Below are 5820 nucleotides of genomic sequence, written 5' to 3'. Positions count from 1 at the left end.
TCAAGTTCTTCCACCGGCGGCGGCTGGAGCTTGAGAGGGAACTTCCAGAGTGAATTAGCCTTGGATTGAAGCATCCCGGGCATCTGATGGCCATGGGACAGGGCGTCGTCTAGATCCAGCCCAGCGAGCTGTAGTTCACCTGTAAGCACACACGACTGTAGTAGTAATTTATTAATTCTGATCCATGTCGAGCAGCGAACAAATCCAGTCGGTGTTGAGGGTTCGTGCGATTTCTTCCTGCTTGCCCCGATTTCATGTTTTGATCGGTCGCGCCTCCTCCCTCTGTCCATGTTTCAAAGTAGCTCAGGCGCGGCGTCTACTCGCTTAATGCTTTAAAAGCAGAAGATGAGGATCAGGTGATTTTTCTCGGCCCCTCAAGTTTTCTTCCTCATTCCCCTTCTCCCGTTGTTCCTCCTTCCCCTCCCATGGCCGCTCCCATGGTTGCTCCCCACCTCTTCCATCATGCTTCTTCTTTACCTTCAATAGCGCTTCTCTGCCTCTCCCGCGCAGCTCCCCCCTGCCCCTCCTATGTCTGCTGCCCACATCCTCCCACGGGCGCTTCTCTCCAACCTTCTCATAGGGCATCACTCTCTGCCTCTCCCTTTTCTGATGGTTCCTCTTTTACATTTGTCGTAGCATCTCCCCTGTACAGTAGTCTGCTCATTAAAAATCTACAGGTCAGAAATATCTCAAGCCTCAAGTTCCTTCTTGGCTGCACATAATTTGTTTTCTCTTTCCCCTTTTATGCTGTTTTGGAGCTATAGATGAAGATAAGGTAGCAGATCAGAAAATTTGCCGATGAAGGTCACAAAATAGATCTTGCTGATTATGTAGTTGCATAAAGAAATTGACTTGACTCACAGTGTGCTACATCATACTAGATATTTGGTTCCATGAACACCTACTTCATTTTATATGAATAAATCGAGTTATTTACCTAAAACCACCACACTTGGGGTTAGGGGTAACAACTTACTACCACATTTGTGCCAGGGCACACAAAACCACCAGATTTGCGCCTAACGAATAACGAAGAGCATTGATTGTCTGATTTGCTCACGAAAATAGCGGAACTGACACATTGGGCCCACCTGTCGGGCTGACGTGGCCAAGACCAAAAAGTTTGACCGACTGATGTGGCAAATGAGCCGGGGGCCCCATCTGTCAATGACTAGAAAGTCATCTTCTTCACACCATTTTTCTCTATGAAGCATTCCATCGAGCACCTTATGTGCGTTCATCCTCTGGCCACTGAAGGAGTCACAACACATGGCCACGCCGGAGCAGTGACCAAAGGAACGGCGGGAGTAGTGAGTAGAGGAACGCCTCCATCCCGTCCGCCAGCTCACGAAGCTGGCATACGCAGCGGCGCGGGCATGGTGCCGGTCGAGCCAAGTTGTGGCCACGCAGGGAAGGGGAGAGTGGCTCACCTTGAGCATGTATGCTTGCTCAGACGCGTCAACGCCATGCGTGAGCACGCATGCGTGAAGAAGAAGGTGAGCGCATATTTGTGTACAGGAAAAAGAAGGTGAGCGCAGACTCGGAAGCGAACGCCGTCGCGCCGCCCGACGGAGTCGCCGTGTCCAGGAAGTTCCGCGGGACCTGCGCCTCCTCGCTAGCCATGCCTGCAAGCCAGCAAGCCGACGCCATGCGTGAAGAAGAAGGCGAGGGCATACACGTCGTCGTCCATGGCGGACTCGCCAGCGAACTCCGTCGCGCCGCTCGACGCAGTCGCCGTGTACAGGAAGCTTCGCGGGATCTGTGCCTCCTCAATTGCCCTGCCCGCAGGCCAGCACGTCGACGCCAAGAGTAAGGTGGCCCTGCGCTAGCTTGAGCAGGGCTCGGCTGCGGCGGCCATGGTGGCCATGAAGCTCTCGGCTCGGCCGTCCATGCCGGCAGGGGCGGCGGCCAGATTCGATGGTTCATGGCGTGCAGGGAACAGGCTGAGGCGGCCCGGGCCTAGTTTGAGCAGGGACTCGGCTGCCATGGCCATGGAGCTCTCGGCTCGGCCGCCCACAAGCTGCTCGATGCAATGCTCCTAAGGAATAAAGATGGGATGAAGATGAACGCGTAGTCAATGACAGGCAGGGCCCGCATCTCATCTGCCATCTCACCTAGTCAACACATTTTTTTGTACTTGGTCTTTGCCACGTCATTCCGACAAGCAGGTCCTACCTGTCAGTTTGGCTGTTTTCGTGACCAAATCCCAGCAAGCATCAGTGCTCTGCGTTACATGTTAGGCGCAATTTCGGTGGTTTTTTATGCCCTGACGCAAATGTGGTACTAAGTTGTTACCCTAGCCCCAAGTGTGGTGGTTTTGGGTAAATAACTCGAATGAATCAGATTGCCAGTTAGTTTTTACTCACAATTGATTGTTGTTGTTTTGCTGAAGAGTTTGTGACAAAAAAGATAATTGTTACAGCTGAGAGCATAGACAAATCTTATGTTGTAATAGGTTTGGAGTTACGATGGGAATCAAAATGACAAGGCTCAAAAAACTAGATGCTGCCTTCAACTATGTTCCTTTGTCCATCTCCTCAAATACTCTATATCATGTTCCTTTCAGCGGTTACATATTTTTAGTGACAATATGTCAGCGGTCGATTTCATTGGAGTTTTCCTTTGGTGTGTAGTCATCTCTTATAGTGGCCATAAATTAGTACATATAAATTCAATTTATATGAACAAGATTCCTGCTCTATGGCAGTTATGGTTAGTGATATGTAACAGTGAGCTGCCGTATCTTTTTTTCATCCAGTTAGCAAAGCATCATTTTCATTTTTGAGAAGATTTGATGATAGTCCAGTTTATAAACTTACTCCAGATTGGACCGATGTTGATAATTCTTATTCTTTTGTTAGATATATGGGTCAATAGATTTTGTGATTTAACTCCCTGATAGTCTAAGTTGCTTCAGTTTTGTACTAGATCAGATTGTATTTAGGCAGCACACTGTACAAGCATTTTCAGATGTACAAGATGGTAGACGTGCATATCATGGTAGACGTGCATATCATGCGGGTCTCCTCCTCTGCAGTATTGCGCAGCCGTGTCAATTTTAAATTGGCATTAGACTGGACTATAAGATGTTTAATGCCTGCAAACATGGCCTAATTTATTAACAAAGAGAACTCTATATCCTACTACTGTATGTGAAATTCATGTGTAAAATGAGCTGACAATAGGATTATCGACTACTCCATAGGTTTGCTGGGCAATTGCCATTCTTTTTTAATGACAGTTCTATATGCCTTGTTGGAGAAGGAAATTTCCCCCTTTGTCGTGTTCTTATGTCAAATATATCGTGTTTATTTTTTTTCATAACAATCACATTATATAGATAATTTATAATCCACCAAGTTCTTGCCAGAAAATACGATGAAAAGATAAACATAACTTTTCTTTTTGAAATTTACACCTATTTGCAAGGCCCCATATGAATACATTACCGATGCAGTACTGTTATTTTTCGTGATTTTTTCATTACATTTCTTTTGCTCTTTGAGTGAGGAGCTTGAAAAGAATATATCTCAAGCGCACTGTATGAGGCTTTAGAAGGAAATACATACGAGACTTCAGGAGGAAGGGAAGTCATAACAGGCTAAGAAAGACTTTGGTGAGGTGTAGGACTGATTTTTCTCTACTGTTCTATGGTATCCCTTCTATAGTTTGTTCTGCACATGTACCTTGCACTTGGTATAGATCATGATGATATTTTCCATTATATTTTTGTCAATGGAACAACTAGCTAGAAGAAACGGCTTACCATGTTCCCATTTGAGTCTTGTGTGCAAGCCTATATTGTATACTATCTGTCTATATTATAATTAACTAGAAGAAACGGCCAACCATTCTTCTATTTGGAATCTCAAGTGCAAGGCCATATTATGAAATGATATAAGCATGTCAGATTCAAGGAAGTTGCTGATCTGGTGTCATGTTACACTATTTGTCCTCCCCGAAGTACTAAAAGACAGAAAATAATGCATTTTCCTATAAGTAATCATTTTATTTTTGATTGTACTGCGAAAATGTATGATGTTATCATATACTATTTCATAGAATGATCACCGTGGTTGCCGTTTGTTATCTTTGTTTAGTATTGCACCACCATTGCTTGATTAACTAAACAATCATGATCTTTACCTATCCTTTTGGTAACTGCAGATCGCCTTACTTTGATCTGGTAAAAGAGGAAGTTGAAAAGAAGCAGGAAGAGTAACAAAAAAATCTCTGCCTTTTTCCTGACGGGTGTGATCTTATCATGTTGGCTTTCTTATATGATGCCAGTCCCGTGTGTTGATACCAGATCGCTACAAAGGATGAGATGCTCCACAGATTTGGAGAGAGTAATGGTTAGTTCCTAGGTTTGTGGTGGAATCGAAAACCGCTTCAGTGTCCGACTTGGTGTAAGCTGGCCGAGTTATCATCTTCTATTTTAATATTTTTTTTGCCAAACCGTCAATCTAACCAAATTAAAACATATCAGTGATCCATGTTTGAGGAGAATAATGGACAAATATAGTGAAATGTTTTTACACAATATTTTTCACAATGAAAAATCAACCATCTATGCAATCTGTTTCACCATGACACTAGCACAATTTTAACAAAAAAATAGCACATTCTTTATAAAAAATGAATATAATTATAGGCTGTCAGTCTATCAATCATGTGATGCAGATTAATCAGCCCTTGGTGAACAAGGAAGTAGTACAACAGGGAATTAGATGTTCGGTGCCAATGACTTTGTATGTTTTGTAGTACTTCTGTTCAGTGGTAATGAATTTCTTTAGTTTGTACAAACATGTAGAGCACTTATCTGTGCACTTGTATATTTAGTGTTGATGAATTTGAGACCCAGTATGTAAAACATGTGTTTTTGTGAGTAGAGAGAGAGAGAGAGAGAGAGAGAGAGAGAGAGAGAGTACAGTTTCATCAATTTATATTGTTTGACCGATGCAAACTTTACATAGCGTCTGTTATCGATCTAGAATGCATCACGAATAGTGACAATAAATTTATCCTTGTCAGTTTGCTTCTATATATTACTTATTTGTTGAGAATACAACATTATTCTCATAATTTTGTTATTTTAATTTAAAATTCAATGTGTACAACAAAGATGCCACCTACAAACACTAAGTATCAATCGGGCACGGCGTGGCGCCGCGCGGGTATAGCTAGTAAGAGATTAGTGGGAAGGAGAGGACTGCATCCTAGATATTCAGGAGAAACTTATGTTAATGAGAAGGAAGGGCATGTGTCCCGATTTTTTACAGGAGAGATGTGCATTAAAGGAAAGATGAATTGCGATCTGATTTTTTTGGATAGAAAAAAAAAAGAAAACTAGAAACGTGGAGGAGATCGTGCGAGGGGTAGGGCTGGCGACTTCTTTCGATCGATGGAGAGGGGAGGGAACGAGCGAACGAAACGACGTACGTACTGGCACATTAGGAGTAGAGATTCAGGAGAAACTCATGTTAATGAGAAGGAAGGGCATGTGTCCCGAATTTTTACAGGAGAGATGTGCACTAAAGGAAAGATGGATTGCGATCTGATTTTTTTGGATAGAAAAAAAAAGAAAACTGGAAACGTGGTGGAGATCGTGCGAGGGGTAGGGCTGGCGACTTTCGATCGATGGAGAGGGGAGGGAACCAGCGAATGAAACGACGTACGCACTGGCACATTATAGGAGTAGAGAATAATGAGATTATATTCCATTACAAATTAAGTAGGTACATAAATGCTTTAATAATGAGATTTCTTAAAACTGATTATTTGTTTCCTAATTAATGTGATTGAGCGATTTAAGGTAAT

Source organism: Triticum aestivum, chromosome 1A (assembly GCF_018294505.1).
Source record: "Triticum aestivum cultivar Chinese Spring chromosome 1A, IWGSC CS RefSeq v2.1, whole genome shotgun sequence".
NCBI classification, from domain to species: Eukaryota; Viridiplantae; Streptophyta; class Magnoliopsida; order Poales; family Poaceae; genus Triticum; species Triticum aestivum.
The sequence above is the reverse complement of the archived record's forward strand: the minus strand, read 5'-3'. Positions refer to the sequence as shown.